The sequence below is a fragment of the Bos grunniens genome, chromosome 22 (genome assembly GCF_055505025.1).
Source record: "Bos grunniens cultivar Pamir isolate PY7600 chromosome 22, Bosgru_T2T1.0, whole genome shotgun sequence".
Classification (NCBI taxonomy): Eukaryota; Metazoa; Chordata; class Mammalia; order Artiodactyla; family Bovidae; genus Bos; species Bos grunniens.
This window is the reverse complement of record NC_141186.1, coordinates 43,445,586-43,466,007: the sequence shown is the minus strand read 5'-3', so window position 1 is coordinate 43,466,007 and position 20,422 is coordinate 43,445,586. Positions and strand designations below refer to the sequence as shown.

Below are 20,422 nucleotides of genomic sequence, written 5' to 3'. Positions count from 1 at the left end.
AAAATCCCATGGACAGAGGAGCCTGGTGCGCTTCAGTCCATGGGGTCGTGAAGAGTCGGACATGACTGAGCGCCTTCACTTTCACTTTTCACTTTCCTGCATTGGAGAAGGAAATGGCAACCCACTCCAGTGTTCTTGCCTGGAGAATCCCAGGGACGGGGGAGCCTGGTGGGCTGCCGTCTGTGGGGTCGCACAGAGTTGGACACGACTGAAGTGACTTAGCAGGCAGGCCTGTTAATAGAAAGTTGGCTTTTCCAGCCTCACCATGAAAAGGGACAGTGAAGAAACAGGGCCAAGGGGCAGTGGGAAACAGGACCAAGAGGCTTCTCAGAGCCGCTGACTGGTGAGCAGGGAGCTGGCTGCTTCCTTAACTGCAGTTTCTTACTCTTCTTTTAAAGGTTTGGTAGCTTCATTTTATTTATGTTTTACTTTTTACTTTGAAATAATTTCAAACATGCATGAAAGTTGCAAAAAAAGCCCCCTCGCTTACATATCCTTCATCCAGATTTACCAGCAAAACTTTAGCCACATTCACTTTTTCATCATTCGTTTCCTCTAAGCATAAATTATTTTTTTCTGAACCTTTTGAGAGTAAGTTTGGGACATTATGACCTTTTACGGTAAACCTAAATCCTGTAGGGTGAATTCCCAAGAATAAGTACATTCTCCTACATAATCACAGGACAATTATAATTATAAAATATTATAGCAATTATAAAACTGGAAAGTTTAGCAATTATATATTATTACCTAGTCTACAGACCTTATTCAAATTTTACCAATTATTCTAATAATGTCCTTTTTTTTTTCTTGATTTTTATTGGGGTACAGTTGCTTCACACTGTTGGGTTAGTTTCTACTGCACAGCAAAGTGAGTCAGCTATGTGTATACACGTATCTTCTTTTTGTTGGACTCCCTCACAGAGCACCGAGTTCCCTGTGCTGAACCACAGATTCTCATTCGTTACCTATTTTACAATAATATCAAGGGTGTATGTACATCAATTGCAGTCTCCCAATTCATCCCACACCACCTTTCCCCCTTGGGATCCACATGTTTGTTCTCTATGTCTATGCTTCTATTTCTGTTTCCCAAATAAGTTTAATATACCATTTTTCTAGATTCCACATATATGCACTGCTGCTGCTGCTGCTAAGTCGCTTCAGTCATGTCTGACTCTGTGCGACCCCACAGATGGCAGCCCACCAGGCTCCCCCATCCCTGGGATTCTCCAGGCAAGAACACTGGAGTGGGTTGCCATTTCCTTCTCCATAATAATGTCCTTTATAGCAGGATTTTCTTTCTGATCTGGAAGCCAATCTAAGATTAAGCATTGTTCTTAGCAGGCTTGTCTCCTTGGTCTCTACTGTGTCTTTCATATCCTTGACATTTTTGAAGTGTACAGGCCGGTTATCTTGTTGAAGCTCCCTCTATTTGTCTGAGGTTTCCCCATGATTGCAATCATCTGATGCATTTTGGGCATGAATACTATGTATGTGTCTCATAGAATTTTGTTTTTATATTTATTTTTATTTATTTATTTTGGCTGCAGCGGGTTTTACTTGCAGCAGGTGGGATCTTCAATCTTTGTTGCAGCATGCAGCATCTTTAGTTGTGGCTTGTGGGATCTAGTTCCCTGACCAGGGATGGGACCCCAGCTCCGTGCATTGGGAGTCCGGAGTCTTAGCTGCTGGACCACCAGGGAAGTTCCTCTTGGAATGCCTTAAATGAGCTTTTCCTTGTGTTCACAGGGCAGCTATGTGATTCTGAGACACAGGAAGTAGATTGATTTAAAAGCTCTTACTAACAGCTAACATTTATTGAGCACTTGCTGTTTGACACTCCTCTCAGCATTTGTTGATTTGGGGGGTTTTCTCCCCTTGAAACATATTATATGTGATGCTTATGTTGAATCACAACAATGTAAAACTAATAGCAGTTATGGACCCTGTTAGGGTATAGAGGGTATTAAGCTCTATTTTAGGCCCCGTATTATACATACTCTTTACATGTGTGTGTGTTGTTGATAAGGTCGTATCCGACTCTTTCACGACCCCATGGACTGTAGCCTGCCAAGGTCCTGTGTCCATGTGATTTCCCAGGCAAAAGTACTGGAGTGGATTGCCATTTCTTTTTCCAAGGGATCTTCCCAACCCAGGGATTGAACCCAGGTCTCCTGCATTGTCAGGCAGATTCTTTCCCACTGAGCCACCAGGGAAGCCCCCTCTTTACGTATTCAGTTCAGTTCAGTTGCTCAGTCGTGTCTGACTCTTTGTGACCCCATGAACCGCAGCACGCCAGGCCTCCCTGTCTACCAACTCCTGGAGTCCACCCAAACCCATGTCCATTGTGTTGGTGATGCCATCCAACCATCTCATCCTCTGTCGTCCCCTTCTCCTCCTGCCATCAATCTTATCCAGCATCAGGGTCTTTTTCAATGAGTTAGCTCTCCATATCAGGTAGCCAAAATATTGGAGTTTTAGCTTTAGCATCAGTCCTTCCAATGAACACCCAGGAGTGATCTCCTTTAAGATGGACTGGTTGGATCTCCTTGCAGTCCAAGGGACTCTCGAGTCTTCTCCAACACCACAGTTCAAAAGTATCAATTCTTCAGTGCTTAGCTTTCTTTATAGTCCAACTCACATCCATGCATGACTACTGGAAAAACCATAGCCTCGACTAGATGGACTTTTGTTGGCAAACTAAGGTCTCTGCTTTTTAATATGCTGTCTAGGTTGGTCATAACTTTCCTTCCAAGGAGCAAGTGTCTTTTAATTTCATAGCTGTAGTCACCATCTGCAGTGATTTTGGAGCCCAGAAAAATAAAGTCAGCCACTGTTTCCACTGTTTCCCCATCTATTGGCCATAAAGTGATGGGACTAGATACTAGGCATTTAAAGCCTCCCTACAACCAAGTATTACTACTATCCTCAATTTGCTGTAAGGAATTAGAGTCCCAGAGAGGGTGATTCACTTGCCACAGATCTCACAGCTAGTAAGGGGCGCAGCCAGGATTGTTTGACACCAGAGTCCGAGCACCTGGTCAGTCTCCTGTACCATGTCTTCCCTGGTACATAGCAGTGACGTGGCCCCATCAGTACTCCATCTTAGAACACCAAGAGCCATCCACGTCCTCCTCCCCTGACTCCCTGTAAATATGGAGCTTTGCCCCATTTTCTGAGGCCTTCTGCTTACTCCACACAGAAGCCACATGAGAGCTTGGGAGACACCCCAGGCTGTGAGTAGGGGACCTGAGTAGGTGTGTGGTATTCTCTAGGGGCAGATACCCCTTTTGGGTCATCACGCATTAGGCAATTATTCATAAACCATTGAAAACCACATCAATCATAGAGACAGGGTGAGGAGGGTATTTATGAGCAGAAGGTGTCAATCTTTAACCAGTTAGTGATTCATGAGTGTCACAAAGCTGAAATTCAGTCTTTAACCAGTTAGTGATTCATGAGTGTTACAAAGCAGAAATCCCATTTAAGACTGGAATTGTCCCCGCACAGGCAGAACCTGCTCCAGAGTCATCCCCAAACTGGATTTAGATGCAGGCCAGCCATTCATAGCACATGGCCTTAAGAAATCAGCCTTCTAAGTGTGCAAGGGGTACAAAGATATATAAGGCAGCTTCTGCCCTTGAGGGACTTAAAAATCGATACTTAATGGGATTCACCTTCGGTTTCAGTGAGTATTCTGTGCCTCTGAGCTATCATTGTTTATCCTGTGGCCACAAAGCTGTCATGATTTTGAATTACCAATGTAAATCTGGGACCCAAACCTTCTTGAGTCCCATTGGCCACCATTTTATCTGGACTATTGTGATTTCTCTGACTGTAGAATCACAGAGGGTGGTCAGCAATTCTGGTTGGCCCAAAACTGAGAGGAGTGGGGTGGTATTCAGTGTAAAGACAGGGAAAGTCCCAAGCAAATCAGGATGAATTGGTCACGCTGATGTTGGGAACAGGCGTGGCAAGAGGGGAATGGGTAGGTGGGAGAGGAATTATAGTAGCCAACACACTTATTTTGTTAAGAATTTAGAAACACTGAGAAGAAATATATGAATTAAATACTTTATTACCCCTGTTTCACAGAGGTTTAAACTGGGACCCAGAGAGAGTAACTTGTCAGAAATGCACATTTAGTAAATGGTAGTCAGGCCTTCCAGAGAGCAATCTGTGTTTTCAGCCATTACTTTGCACTGCGTCAGAGGTCTCACGTGTAAACATGATGCAGATAAAGTCTCAAAAAATATATTTTAAAAGTTGTCCATTTCTGTGAAGCTCAAGAAAATACAGTGTCTCTCTGAATGCCTAAATTGCTGGTTAAATCAAGAATTCCTTTTGGGGAATAAAGAGCATGCAATTTTTTAAAAAGTAAAAAGAAACCATATTGCAAATTAATTCTCAGATTGGAAGCAGACTCTGCTGGAAACAGAAGTGATCGGAAGTTGTGTTTCCATAGAGACCCAGTCACATCCAACTCGGCAGTGATCACATGACATGTAGCCACAGTGATGTGTAACTGCCATCACTAAAACGAGGCTCAGCAAACGCTTGGTTTGGCTCGATCATCTTCGTAGCCCTGTGAGGTTGATGCCATTATCAGTTCTTCATCATCGTTCCCTGTCTGTACATGAAGAAACTCAGGTTTACAGAGAGAGTTAATAGATGGTACAGTAGGCTTCATGAAACCAGAGCCCACCATCTTCACTAGAAATGTGTTCAAGTGAATCAGACACCCAGATCTATTGTTTCCTCATCTGCACCACCATCTGTGGGTTCTTGCCAGCCCAGAAGTCATTAGTCACAATTCAGTACCTATATCCCTGGTGTCCCTGGGGTGTTAACATCTCCCCTAATCTAGCCACGTGGCTCAGGCTAGATAGGAAAGGGTTTCTTAAACAAGACATAAAAGGCCACTAATTAGAAAGGATAATTTAACTAAATTAAAATTAATGTTTTTTTAATTCCAAAATACTAAAGAAAGAGATGGACTTCCTTGATGGCTCCAATGGTAAAAAAAAAAAAAAAAAAAAAATCCACCTGTAATGTGGGAGACCTGGGTTGGGAAAAATTGCTCAAGCCTGTTAATCCTGGACATGAAGATTAAGATTGCAGTGAGATACCATCTTTTGCCCACCAGATTGAAAAAGCCTTATTGTGTCAAGTGCTGGAAAGATCCTAAAGATATTCTCTTATATTGTCTTCTAAAAGTTTACAGTTTTGCCTTTTATATTGAAGTCTTAATCTATCTTGAATTACTGTGGGAGAAGTGAGAATCATTAAATTCTGTTTTTTTCAATATGAATAATTGTTTTAGCAAGTTTTACTTAATTGTCTTCCTTTCCCTGGTGATCTGAAATGACAGCTTTGTCATAAACCAAGTTACCCTGTGTACATGAGTATGTTTTTCTGCTTTTTGTTTCATTAGTGTTTTTGTCTATCCTTACCTGAATACATGGGCTTTCCAGGTGGCTCAAATGGTAAAGAATCCACCTGCCAATGCAGGAAACTCATGTTCAATTCCTGGGTCAGGAAGATCCCCTGGAAAAGGAAATGGCAACTCACTCCAGTATTCTTGCCTGGGAAATCTCCTGGACAGAGGAGCCTGGTGGGCTACAGTCTGTGGGGTTGCAAAGAATTGGGCACAACTAAGCAATAACAGCCTGAATACATACTGTCCTAATAACTGTACATTTTAAATAAGCTTAATAGCTACCTTTTCTTCTTCATTGGGAGTATTCTGGCTTTTCTTGGACCTTTGCTCTTCCAATAAATCTTGGAATCAGCTCATCTTTCTTGAAAAGCCCTGTTGAGATTTTGATTAGAATTACTTCTGATTTTGAAGGAAGTATTCCTAATTTTTCATTATTCAGGCTCATATTTGCTGGAGGTTTTTGGTAGATGCCATTTAACTAGTTAAGGAAGTTCTCCACTTAGTTTACTATGAGTTATTGCCATGAGAGACTGTTGGATTTTATGTTAAAATTTTGAAACTATTTAGAGGATCTTATAATTTTCCTTTTATGTGTTGATGTGGTTAACTGCAAGAATGTTTTCCTAACTTGTTATGAAGTATCATCCTTTTATGTGTTGCTGGACTCAGCTTACTAGTATTTTGCTTAGGATTTTTACTTCTGTGTGTTTGAGTTATTTATGAGTCATAATTGGTCTGATTGTTTTGGTATCAAATTTAGATTGGCATCATTAAGTGAGTTGGGAATACATCTTCTCTTTCTATTTTCCAGAGAAACTGATGAAAGAGTAGAATGATCTATCTATCCGTTGAAAGTTTAGATATGCTTCCAAACTTTCTTAATATTTTTGAACTTAATGTTTTCCTTTGATTAAAGATTTCATCCATTTCCTTAGTAATAAATTATATATTTTCTGTAGTTTAGAACTGACATATTTTGTTGTTGAATTGAACTCTTTATCATTATATAGTGATCCTCTCCATTCTTAATAATTTTTTTTGTTAGTCTATATTCAGTTCAGTCGTTCAGTTGTGTCCAACTCTTTGCGACCCTGTGGACTGCAGCACACCGTCTCCCTGTCCATCGCCAACTCCCAGAGCTTGCTCAAACTCATGTCTGTTGAGTTGGTGATGCAATCCAACCATCTCATCCTTTGTTGTCCCCTTCTCCTGCTTTCAATCTTTCCCAGCATCAAGGTCTTCACCAATGAGTCAGTTCTTCGCATCAGGTGACCAAAGTATTGGAGTTTCAGCTTCAGCATCAGTCCTTCTAATGAATATTCAAGACTGATTTCCTTTAGGATGGACTGGTTGGATCTCCTTGCAGTCCAAGGGACTCTCAAGAGTCTTCTCCAACACCACAGTTCAAAAGCATCAATTCTGTGGCACTCAGCTTTCTTTATAGTCCAACTCTCACATCCATACATGACCACTGGAAAAACCATAGCTTTGACTAGACAGACCTTTGTTGGCAAAGTAATGTCTCTGCTTTTTAATATGCTGTCTAGGTTGGTCATAGCTTGTCTTCCAAGGAGCAAGCGTCTTTTAATTTCATGGCTGCAGTCACCATCTGCAGTGATTTTGGAGTGTTAGTCTATGTTATCTAATACTAATTTAGCTACACTACCTTTCTTTTGGATGTTTGTCAGGTGTATAACTTTCCGCACTTTTACTTTCAACTTTTCCAAATTCCTATGTTTTAGGAGTACCTCTGGAAACAATGCCTCTTAGACTTTTTTAACATTCAACTTGACAACTTCTGACTTTTAACTGATGTGTTAATTTATGTTTATTGTGATTATTAGTATATCTGGCTTTATTTTTACTATCTTTTTTTTGGGGGGAGTGTCACTTTTTAATATACTTCTTTTGGGTTGATAGACATTTTTTTGTTGTTGACTTATGTCATTTTCTTCCTTCTATTAGTTCAAAAGATATATATGTATGTACATATGTACATATATAGATATATGTCTTACTTTAGTGAATACCACTGACTTTTAAACATACATTTATTAATGAAGGCGAAAATTAATGTACTAATTCACTTTCTACACAGATGCAAAGGCATTAGGATACTTTAACTTCAATCACCTTTTTTCTGATTTATTGTTCCCAGCATTTTAGTTCTGACTTTGTGTTAAACGTACAAATTATATATGATTTTTTATCATTATTGTTTTCTACGGAGAGTTTTGTTTTGATTTGACCATATTTACCTGTGTCTTCCCTCATATTTCTCTTTTCAGTTCAGTTCTTAATCGAGTCCAGCTTCTTCTTTCTGAAATGTATCTTAGAAGTTCAGTTAGTCAAGTCTTCCAGTTGTAAAATCACTTTGCTTTAATCTGTATCTCACTCTCATTCTTAAAATGGTGAGTATCCAATTCTCAGGTCTTTGAAGATATTATTCTATTGTTCTTTAGCTTCCAGTGTTGCCATTGAGATATCTGCTATCTAATTCCTTTTTCTTGTGAGTAATCCTTTTTTTTTTCTTTCTTTTTTTAAAATCTAGCTGCTTTTAAGATCTTTTGTTTTTTAGTGTTCGGCAGTTTCACTACTAAGTTTCTTGGTTTGGATTTCTTATTATTTATCCTGCATTATATATAGGCTTCCTACATCTGTGGAGTCACATGTTTTTTATGCTTTGGAAATTCTCAGCTATTACTGCTTCACACTTTGCCTCTCCTTCCTTCTCCCCTTCTTTGATGATTAAATGGAGTTTTAGATCTTCTCAGTCTATCCTGCACATTCCATATCTTTTTTCATATTTTTTATGTCATATCATTCTTAGTTGATATATCTGACTAATTTCTCCAGAGATGTCTTCCCGATCAGTATACTTGGTTAATCATGACCTGTGAGAATACTGGGTGCTCTCTTATAGAGAGCATCCTTATTTGTGCTTGGAGTGAGGAAATGCTGCTCCCCCAAGGCTGCTCTAAGCATTCGAGGGTCCTGAGAAATGTGGGCTCTCAGGTGCTGCTGCTTCAACTTCGAGCTCAAGTATTAGTCTCCCAGTATTGTTTATGGATCTGCTGTACATATTTGGTCTGGGGACAACCATGTGTTTCACTTTTATTTACTGCTCTCTGCCCCCTACTCTTTAGTGTTTTGAGAAAGGTGCCTCAGAATATCTGGTCTACCATATGCTGAGATACCATTTGAATTTTAAAAGCCTAAAGATGGCATTGCAAAATTTCACCATGTTTTTGGCATATTCCTTATTATTGAAACAATTTTGAACCCTGATTTTCCTTCCTTTGATTTAAAATTAATGACAAGATTGGATTTCTATTTATCTAAATTAAAAAATATATATATCTAGAACGGAGAATTGGGGAATTTCCATTAGAAAACTGCTTCCAGTATGAAATTGTCAGACTAAAGAAAGTTGGGCCCCTGTTGTTTAACCTTCTACGAATCCACTGAGCTGTGATGTTATGCAGCCTTGATTGCTTCATCTTGCCCATAAACAGATAATAAAATGTTTTGTCCAAAGCCTAACTAAAATATTTTGTCCAAAGTCTGTAAACAATTCCCACCGCAGTCTTCAGATCTACTCATGCTAGTAACTGTTGAAATATCCTTCCTTTGTGATTATATGAGCTCTTAGTAGTTACCTCTTTTGTTTTAGTTTCATAATCAAGCCCAGAACTTTGCTAGAAATCAGCACCAAGCCTCTCGGTCTCTAGATTTCTGTATCACTCTTTCTATTTGAAGTAGGACCCCTTACTCTAATTAGAGTCCTCTGGCATGACTTACTGAAGATCACCAAATATGTTTCTGAGATCATATCTAAATATCCTTTTGGTTCCCTGGGCAATAATTTCATGACTGGGACTAATTTTTTAGGTTGTTGGGTGTTCTTCCCATGTCTTTTCTTCCTGTCCTGGGCTTGGTTTCCCTCTTTGTGATGTTCTAAACTGACCAAATGGAAATATTCCGCTGTGATGAGGATTAAGTAAACAGGAACTGGTAGCTTCGCTTTCCCTTTGCCATCTGTTAGTATTACATGTGCTCAGTTCTTTTTTTAAATTCATCTTCTTGATCTAAATCTGCTTTTAAATGAAACTTTTCTTTGGCATTCCAGTCTCAACTATTTTAAGTATTAGTCTCTCTTGCTTTTTGTTAATCTTTTGGAAAATTTCTATCATTTTCTAACTTACAGAGAGGTGCTTGGAAAATCTGGGCCAGAAGCTAGTTGTGTAGTGTTGGGGAGGAAGAAAATTTTCTCTACACTTCTAAGTTCTTCTTGCTGGTCTAATAATTAAATTGACATGAAATACATTAACAGAGTAAAATCAAACAAAGTTTAATAACATGTATATATGGGAGAGACTCAGGAGAACTGAATAACTTGCCAACATGGCCAAAACCCTCACCTTGAATATCATCTTTGGCTAAAGACAACAGAGAATATTTGGAGGTAGTGGTTTGGGACTTCAAAGGGGAGAAGGCAAGTCACATGAAGATGGGAAAGCAAGTGCTCAGTAAATAGGTATTTGTTGGGCCAGGCAGAGACAGTGGACACAGAGTGGAGTCTTAAGATATGTCTTATGATAACTCTATCCTGGGAACAGGCCTGTTACCTGAATTCTTTAGGGAGCTAAGGGGGAGGTAAAAAGAAAAATTTCCTGAGTCTTCTGTCTCTTAAAAGTAATCAACCTAAATTAATCCTCATGCCAAAGAGACATACTTTAGGGTGGCAAATTTTGCTCCCCTACAGCAGTCACACTGTTGTCTCAGAGGCTTCCCTTTCCTTCCCATCCAGGATCCTCTCGGACTTAGGGCTGTTCTCAACTGGCATTTTCAACAAATGAATCAATAGTTTAAGAACTGATAACCTCCTAAGTCCTTCTTTCCAGGATCATATGTTACATTCTGACATATGTTGACTTGTCTCATGATATAATTTCCTCAACTCTTTCATTGATGTATAATAACTCATCCTGTAATTTATACCAGAGTCAAAATATATCCCCTACAACTTTGGTCCTGTGCATAAACAGATACTTGACAATTACTTAAGTTACAAATAAATGTATAAGTATTTTGAATTGTTTGTAAAGAAGTTTTTTTTTTTTTTGCCTAAAAATTTCATAGGTTTCTAGTTATAAGCTCTTTTAAGGTGAGACTTTGCCATATCTTTCATAACCAGTTCCATTACTAGTTATGGCAGTAGGCATCTTAGTGGTTAGGACATGGACTGCATTCAGACATACACAACTTGGTTTGGATTCTGGCAGTATCACTTATTAGCAGAGTGATCGTGGGTAGATTCACCTCTTTGAGCCTCAATTTCCTCAAATGAGGCTAATTTTCCTTTAAAATGAGGCCAATAATAGTACCCACCTCATACGATTGTTGGGATGGTTCATTGAGATAATATATGTAGCACCTGAGGAAAAGTGAGACACTCAGGAAGAGCTCAACACATGATCGCTAATTATTATTTGCCTGCTCTGTGCCAGTCATCATGCTGGTCCCTGGGGAGATGGAGATGGAAAAGGAATTCACAATCAGTGGAGTCAGGAGTCACTGAAATGAGTAAATGCAGCTTCATTTACAATGTGCTACAGGGATATGCAGAGAAGGCAATGGCACCCCACTCCAATACTCTTGCCTGGCAAATCCCATGGACGGAGGAGCCTGGTAGCCTGCAATCCATAGGGTCGCTAAGAGTCGGACACGACTGAGGGACTTCACCTTCACTTTCATGCATTGGAGAAGGACATGGCAAGCCACTCCAGTGTTCTTGCCTGGAGAATCCCAGGGACAGGGGAGCCTGGTGGGCTGCCGTCTATGGGGTCGCACAGAGTCGGACACGACTGAAGCGCCTTAGCAGCAGCAGCAGGGACATGGGTGATGAACTAGCTCTTTTTTGCATAGATAATCTGGGAAAACTGCTTTGAGGTGGTGACATATGAATAGCATATTGTGCAGGGGGCTCAATGGTTGGCTTGCAGATGCCATGTGGTAAACTTTTGGAGACTGGATTGTGCGCATTGGCCATAGACCCAGGGATGCTGTCTAGCTGGTATCCATATACATGTGGTATCATGTATTTCATTTTTCTCCTATGTATATTTCCATATGATATAGCATGTAAGTCTCAACCATGTTGCATTTGTACTTGGCCCAAATTTGTACCTGTTGTTCCTCGTAATTCCACCATGCTACTGCTAAGTCGCTTCAGTCGTGTCCAACTCTGTGCGGCCCCATAGACAGCAACCCACCAGACTCCGCTGTCCCTGGGATTCTCCAGGCAAGAACACTGGAGTGGGCTGCCATTTCCTTCTCCAATGCATAAAAGTGAAAGTGAAGTCGTTCAGTCGTGCCCGACTCTTAGCAACCCCATGGACTGCAGCCTACCAGGCTCCTCCATCCATGGGATTTTCCAGGCAAGAGTATTGGAGTGGGGTGCCATTGCCTTCTCGGTAATTCCACCATAGCTTGTGTTTAATCCTTGATCGAATTGTTACTAATATTTCATCTTATTAAAAGACTCTTAAGTCCTTGGGGGCAGGAAGTGTTCACCCAGAGAGTACGCAGCATGTAGTAGGTCCTTGGTAATGTTTGATGAATGAATGAACTTCTTTGACTGCTGACCCCACCGCTGGCTATGGTATCTTGAGTGAGTCTGTTAACCTCTCAGAGCTCTATCTGTAAAGTGGGTTGGCATATCTCCCAGGGTGATTGTAAGGACTAAGTGAGGTGATGCCCAGTGCCCGATCAGTAATAAGCGTGCATTAAACAGTGGTGACCATCAGTATCACTCTGTTCTGACTGGCATGCCGCTGAGTCCAGGAGCTTTCCGTAGACTGCATGGCAGGGTGAAGCCTGGGCCTGTTTGCCGCACCTGCTGGCAGAGGAGAGGTTTCTGAACTCTTTCCTAATGCTGGGATGAGACCTGTCAGGTAATAAGGAGTTTATACTGAACATGACTGAAGGCGCCTTTTGGAACCTGGATGGCCCCTTGGACTGCTCCCTGTCCTCCCACCCACCCTTGATTCCTTTGTGAGTGTTCAGGGGTGTTATTGACGCGGGGATGGACCACACATGAGTCCCCTCCTCTCCTCCTGCCTCCTGAGCTTCACTGTGAAATGGGAGCTATTTAAGGCTTCTCTTCTATCAGTCACCAGCTGGAGAGGAGTCACAGAGAAGGTGACTCCCATCTGGGGCTCAGTGTATCTAAATATAAAACTCTGGGGAAAAAAGCCTCTTTGAATATAGAAACTGCAGACCCTAGGAGGCCTCTGGGGCCACAAACTATGAATTAGAAGAAAGATAACTTACCCATTTTTAGGTTTTGGAGAGGAAAAAAAATTAAATTTAAGCTTTAAGTGTTTTTACGTGTTCAGACCCACCAAGTGAAGCTTATCGGTGGTTTCGTGGGAACTTCCAGGAAGTTATCCATAAATTTTATTCCCTTATTTATTCATTCACCCCATCAGCAGCTGTTTGGTGAATGCTCCCTGAGCCTGAGATTTGCTAAAAAATGGTAAGTGAGGATTAAAGGTCAGTTTTAGTCCTTGCTGCCTCTCTGGACCTGTTCTGAGGGTGTTGAAGGACTGCTAGCTTGGAAAGACTTTGGCAGTGAGGAGAAGTAAGGCCAGAGAAGGTACATGGTCTTTGATGAGTAAATTGTCCCCAGAGCTCTGAGAACAGTTCCATGAAGCAGGTCAGATGTAACTCTTGACGTCTGAGTGATGAGATGTCCAACATGCTCCGGCCCCAGCCAGGGAGATTGCCCCATACTCTGGATGCATTCCAGCAGCCCTGACAGGCAGATTTTACAGGGCTTCCAGTGGCCTTGGAGATTCCTCTTTGCTACATTTCTGGTGCTTCTCATCTGTGTCCCATTCTTAGAACTCAAGACCTGCCCAACTCAGCCAGGTTTTGCCAGGTTGGCAGGCCTGAGGCTGCCTTTGTGGTGGATTGAAACGGCCGAGAAAGTCCTGTTGAGTACTGATCCCACCTAGGTCTGGAGCAAGAAGCAGGCAAGCCAGAGACTCAGTACAGTAGGAGGACACCTCTGCTGCTGCAGCTGCCGCTACCACTGCGCGTGTGTGCGCGCACACACACACACACACACACACACACAGGCTCAGCACGTAGTAAGTGTTCAGTAAATATTTATGAAATGAATGAATAAATACTTTGATGGAAGGACCCCACAGTATAGTGTGGGTCCAAAGGGAATTTAAGGAAGGCTTCCTGGAGGAAGTAGCATTTAAATTGAGATATGAAAAAGAGGTCCTGATGGAGGGAAAGACGAGGGCAGAAGAAGAGGGCGTCAGAGGATAGATAGCTGGATGGCATCACAGATGCAATGGACAGGAACTTGGGCAAACTTTGGAAGTTGGTGAGGGACAGAGAGGCCTGGCATGCTACAGTCCATGGGGTCACAAAGAGTCAGGCACCACTGGGCAACTGAACAACAATATGGAAAAGAGGAAGGCGTAGCCAGGCCAAGTGGGAAAGGATGAGAGTTCTTGGCAAAGGCTGAGGTGGTAGAGTTCAGCCCCAGTGCCCCTGGGGTGCTAAAATGCTGTTGAGGGGGTAAACTGAGGCCAGATGTTCAAAAACGTAGGCTTGGTGGCAGATAAACTAGACAGAAACAGTATTTGAGTTTTAATGGGTGATGACTTTTATACACTCCTTCTTTTTTTTTTTTTTGCCTAGTGAGGTTTAATTGTCCTTAAAATGAAGAAATGGCCATAGTGGGGATTTAACCCATGGTGCTTGAAAAATTTATAAGATGGTGAGTTTTGCACCCAAGAACTTTGGAGGTAGATGATCTAGGGTTGGGATTCCCAGTTCTGTGCTTTTCAGGGCAAGTTCCTTGTCTCAGAAGAGCACAGTGCCCACCTGACAGCACCAAATGAGATGCCCCACATAGGGCAGGGTTACTTTGCTTGCCTGTGAACCTGTCTGTCCCTCCAAGCCCTTCCGAGGTAGAGATCTAGCCTGAGTCACTGGCGGGTGTGGTGCCCAACAATGCTAGGCACACAATAGGTGCTCAGATAGCATATTCAAAGGCAGAGACATTACTTTGCCAACAAAGGTTCGTCTAGTCAAGGCTATGGTTTTTCCTGTGGTCATGTATGGATGTGAGAGTTGGACTGTGAAGAAGGCTGAGTGCCGAAGAATTGATGCTTTTGAACTGTGGTGGTGGAGAAGACTCTTGAGAGTCCCTTGGACTGCAGGGAGATCCAACCAGTCCATTCTGAAGGAGATCAACCCTGGGATTCTTTGGAAGGAATGATGCTAAGGCTGAAACTCCAGTACTTTGGCCACCTCATGTGAAGAGTTGACTCATTGGAAAAGACTCTGATGCCGGGAGGGATTGGGGGCAGAAGGAGAAGGGGACGACAGAGGATGAGAGGGCTGGATGGTATCACTGACTCGATGGACGTGATTCTGAGTGAACTCGGGGATTTGGTGATGGACAGGGAGGCCTGGCGCTGCGAATCATGGGGTCGCAAAGAGTCGGATACGACTGAGCCTCTGAACAGAAAACGGCTTGGCGGTAAAGAAATCAGCCTACAAGGCAGGAGACAGGGGAGATGTAGATTCGATCCCTGGGTTGGGAAGATCCTCTGGAGAAGGAAATGGCAACCCACTCCAGTATTCTTGCCTGGGAAGTCCCATGAACAAAGAAGCCTGGCGCGCTACAGTCCATAGAGTCGCAAAGAGTTGGACAAAACTGAGCGACTTGAGCACGCAAAATAAACAATGCCGCAAAGGATTCTGTCGTCGTATTGTGGAAGTGTGTGTGGCCCTTTGGGTTCCAGCCCTCCCCCAGGCCCCAGTCAAAGCTTTGGGGTCGAGGCGGGGGTGATTGGGTTCTGCCACCCCTTCCCCTTCCCCGGCACCTGGGGCTGCACAGGGAACACGGTAGGTGCTCCAGGATGTCTAGAGACAGGTTGGTGGGATCGGGTTGTGTCAAATACCAACTTTATCCTCCGGGCTTTACCCTACGACCTGGGAATGCCCAAGAGCTAGGAGTTCTCGCCCCTGAGCCTCCAAGAAGGAACGCGGCAGCCTGGGAGCAGCGCGGGGGCGGAGCCAGCTTTTCTGTCGGGGGACGTAGGCCCGCGCACTGCGCCTTTAAGACGCCCAGCAGAGGCGGGCCTGGAACTGAGAGCGGATGCGCTCCCAGGCTCCGCGCAGTAGCCGGGTCCGAGCTGGGGGCCAGGACCAGTGACGGACGTCTGGATAGCGCAGGGGTTGCAGACGGCTGAGGTCAGGTGAGGTGAGCGCCGGTCGGGGTGGGAGGCGAGGGGGTTGGTGGTGCGCATTTAGGAGGGAATATTCCCGGGCTCCCCCAATGGCCCCATGACCTACCCTACACTTCCGAGTCCGGACTGCCTGACCTCTTTCCAGAAAAAGGGTTGGGGACCTGTACCTCCCTTTTTCCTCCGTTTCCCAGCCCCAGCAGCAGCCCCTGCGCTCTCCCTTCCTGCACCTGGATAGGTTTGACATTCCTGAATCCCTGGTCCCTACTTCCCCGGGGCCGGGCTGCCTGCTGCCCTAAGCACCCAGACAAGATGAGGACTGGTCGGGACCTGCACGCTTCTATTCAGCCTCCCCGCTGCTTGCACCAGCCCGTAGGCGCCCCTCCCCAAGTGCCTCAATGGTTTGGAGGCTACAGCTCAGCTGCCCTGCCAGCTGCTGTCATCTGCCTCCATCCTGCCCCAGACATGTGCACCCCTCAAGACCTTTCCCAACCATAACTTACCTCCAGCAGCCTTTCAGCTCTTTCTCCACCCTGCCTCAGTTCCTTTGCAACCTCTCCTCCGCTCAACCTGTCAGTCAGGTTGCTGGTCCAACCACCCCGACTGCACCGCCCGGCAACCTCGGCATCCCCAGGGCTTCCTGGCAGTTGGAAATGCGGATTGTGTAACGCTGGCTGCTCCTGCGGGTTGTGTACCCCTGAACCCGCAGGGGAGTAGAGGAGGCCAGGCCGGAGGAGGGAGGAAGAAGTTGTAGACTGAAAGGCTGTGCCAGCAGGCCACTGTATGAATCCTTTTCTGTGCCCGCGGGCTGAGTGGTAAAGAAAAGATCTCACCTCTCACCGGCTCAGAAATCCCTAATGGCAGACTCCACCTGGCTGGGGTTAAAAATAGCTTCTTAATAAGAGCTGACATACAGTAAGCAAAAACAGGGTGTCAGGCCCTTTCCTAAGCACCTTTGAAAACCTTACCTGTCGGACTCCTACCAATACCCCCATATGAGGTAGGTGCCTCCATTGTGCCCATTTCTCAGAGGAAAAATGAGAGGGATTCAGAGATGGGTCCCTCCCAGGACACACTGAGTCACCTCAAAGCCCCCATTCTGAACCACTGGGCTTACTTTATTGTAACTAATAAATTTTTATCAACATTTTTTAATATAGAAAGTTAGAAATTACAGAAGTTAATAACCTGTGTCCCTGGCATAAATTTATTTTTCTAAAATTAGGTTTTTGGACCAGCAAGGGATCCTTGGTACCCTCTTTAAGAATATTGATGCCCAAAGAGGAGAAAGGACTTGCGTGAGGCCACACAGCCTGAAAGTGCCAGGACTGGGGTGCAAAACAGGTCCTGGGATGGTTAATTGGTACTTGCTAGGTTCTCTGATGGCTGCCTCAGCCCTTCAGTCTGGGATCTTGGAGACCCTGCCCACCTCCCCTTCTGCATCGTGATGTCCTTCCTTTTCTGCTTCCTTTGCTCTAACCCAAGCTAGTGAACACACATTCTACCCTCTGCTGCCTTTCTTTAGGTTGTCACCTGCTCTGGGAATGCTCTTCATGGAATCTCTAATGTCTAAATTGTCAAAAGTTCAGAAATAAAACAAGTAAAACCAATAAATTACCAGAGTAGTAGTAATTAGTAAAAATTTATTGTGCACACTCCAAAAAGACAAAACCAGGAGCGTAAAAACCAAAACAGTGGAACGAGGCTCAGGGATAAACTGTTTTAAAGCAGCTTCAGTTCAGTTCAGTTCAGTCGCTCAGTTGTGTCCGACTCTTTGCGACCCCATGAACTGCAGCACGCCAGGCCTCCCTGTCCATCACTAACTCCTGGAGTCTACCCAAACTCATGTCCATTGAGTCGGTGATGCCATCTAACCATCTTATCCCCTGTCGTCCCCTTCTCCTCCTGCCTTCAATCTTCCCCAACATCAGGGTCTTTTCAAATGAGTCAGCTCTTCGCATCAGGTGGCCAAAGTATTGGAGTTTCAGCTTCAACATCAGTCTTTCCAATGAACACCTAGGACTGATCTCCTTTACAATGGGCTGGTTGAATCTCCTTGCAGTCCAAGGGACTCTAAAGAGTTTTCTCCAGCACCACAGTTCAAAAGCATCAATTCTTTGGTGCTCAGCTTTCTTCATATATCCATACTTGACTACCGGAAAAACCATAGCCTTGACTAGATGGACCTTTGTTGACAAAGTAATGTCTCTGCTTTTTAATATGGTGTCTAGATTGGTCATAGCTTTCCTTCTAAGGAGTAAACATCTTTTAAATTTCATGGCTGCAATCACCATCTGCAGTAAAGCAGCTTATATAGTGAGAAAGAAGTGGTGGTTTATTCTTTACAGTAGATGGTTGTAATATTAGAATTTTCTTAAATAATAGGGAATTAGTCAGTAGTTACCTCATGTCAACCTTGGGAAACAGTTCAGGTTTTGCGTATGATTTCTAGGGACATGAGCGAGAACTGACATAAGTGAGTCTTCCGAAATAAGTTAAATTAAGCTTTGTGTAGCTACACTAGTTATCATCTGCTCAGGGAATCTTCAAGGCTGGTCTCCATTTGTTTTTGATTTAACAAAACATTACCTACCCCTTAGAGTCTTAACTTGTCTGTCCCCTTGAAAACACTCTCCTGATTTCTCCCCTACTCCCACCTAAAATCTCTTTCTTTCTCCCTTGGGATGTGTAGCTGGGATCCTACCACCTTCTACTCCCATAATGGTGTTTGGAAAGTTCTGCAGCACACATCTGCCTTATCCTCTTGGGTGCAGTCGTGCTGTTAGGATTACTAGTGTTCCCCAAGACTCCTCTTCCCACCTGCCTGGTGAAGCCCCAGGACAGAGAGAGAGGTCCATGGGGGATGGGGTGGTTTCTGAAGTAAGGATAAGCTCAGAATTTCTGAAGCCTGCAACCCCAAACTCCCTTCATTGAGCTGCAGCTGATCACAGGGAGAATGACTCAGTGAGGTACTGAATATTATAACTACATGTTTGTTCATAACGCTGAGGGGTCCCACCAGAAAAATCAGAGAGACTCAGGTCTAAATCCCACTTCTACCACTGGGTAGCTTTGTGGCTGTGGGCCAGTTACCTAACCTCTTTGAGCCTCAGCTTCTGGTAATAATACCTGCTTTAGAAGGCAGTGGTGAGATTTAGATAAAGTAAAGCACAGGGCCCAGCACATGATAAGCACTCAGTAAATACCTATTAGTATGAAGAGTGACCACTACTTTGAATTATTGGAGAATTATTAACTCATTACTATATGGCTCATACTAATTTTGCTTAGTGATGGGTCAGGGGAGTTCAAGCCAAGAAGAGGTAAGAATTTTTTGTGCTTGGAAAGGCCTGCCTGTGAGAATGTCTTGAACTGCGATATATCATCCGTTGCCTTTACAATGCGATAAAATTGCCTATTTTTTAAGCTTTAAAAATATATGACCTTCTAGCTCTGTGAGAATCTGTGTTACCTAGAATGAATGCGTCAATGTGGTTTGTGCAGTTGTAAGGGATTATGAAACTTAATGATAGGAGGGAATAAAAAAAAAACCTTAGAGATGACCTTGGTTTGCAGTGTGTGTGGTTGGTTCAGGCCTATCTTGGGAGTAAGAGGTTCGATTCAAAGGTTACCTGGGTCTGGAGGAAAAGAAAGCAAACGAATGCTTTATCCTAGTAGGCTAGTAAACTGCTGAGACTGTGGAAATCCACTTCCACGTGCCATATACTTTTCCAACTTCTGGTTATTCTGACGACTAGATCAGTCATTACAGGGGTGAGTGTTCAGAAGAAGAGGCCAAGAATGTCACCTTCAAAGCTAGTGTTTGGAATTTGATGGGAAGCTAGATCTGCAAATTAAAAAAAAATTTATTTAAAAATTTCTCCTAAGATTCTTTACTGGAATATGTTAGGATCCCATTTGATAATTTAAGGACTGTCGAGTTTAGATGTTATAAGACATAAAGTCAGCACAATATTGTAGAGCCGTTATCCCCTCCCCCCAAAAGAAAAAGTTTTGTAAGTTTCACAGTTGTATGAAATTTAGTAGCTGTTACAGCTTTTCTTTATTTCTATGACCCTGCAGGGATGTAAGCACTTTTCATACTGTCCTTTACAGTCAGACAGTAAAGCGTCTGCCTGCCATGCAGGAGACCTGGGTTCGATCCCTGGGTTGGGAAGATACCCTGGAGAAGGAAATGGCAACCCACTCCAGTACTCTTACCTGGAAAATTCCATGGACTGAGGAGCCTGGTAGGCTTCAGTCCATGGGGTCCAAAGAGTCGGACACGACTGAGCGAGTTCACTTTCTTTCTAGCCACATACGGCTATTAAAGTTAAATTAATTCAAATTAAATAAAACGTACAATTCTGTTCTTCAGTCACACTAGCCGCATTTCAAGTGCTCATGTGCCATGTGGCCGGCAGCTACCATATTAGGCAGAGCAAACAGAGAACATTTCTTTGTTCACAGAAAGTCCTATGGAAGGGACTTCCCTGGTGGTCCAGTGATTAAGACTACGCTTCCTACATAGGGGGCCCTGGTTTGATCCCTGATTGGGAAATTAAGATCCCACATGCCGCATGGTGTAGCCAAAAAAAAAAATAGTCCTTTAGGATAGCAGTCTTTAGATCTATAAGGCTATGGGAAAGTCACGTGGTTATAGAGTTAAATTCCCTTCTTTCTGGCAAGTCATCTGCAG

General features: G+C 43.4%; 1 protein-coding gene across 6 annotated transcripts in view; it reads left to right on the top strand.

Annotated features, from left to right (window-relative positions):
• The first annotated feature begins 15,602 nt into the window (after window positions 1-15,602).
• Window positions 15,603-20,422, top strand: part of ABHD6 (abhydrolase domain containing 6, acylglycerol lipase) — a 48,309-nt gene continuing 43,489 nt past the window's right edge. For 3 of the 6 annotated variants that reach the window (XM_086367228.1, XM_086367230.1, XM_086367226.1), the window contains exon 1: window positions 15,603-15,735. The gene's annotated coding sequence lies outside the window, so the exon portion shown is untranslated. Of the gene's footprint in view, window positions 15,741-20,422 lie in introns of all 6 variants that reach the window. The other 3 variants (XM_086367229.1, XM_086367231.1, XM_086367227.1) reach the window with 1 other exon arrangement.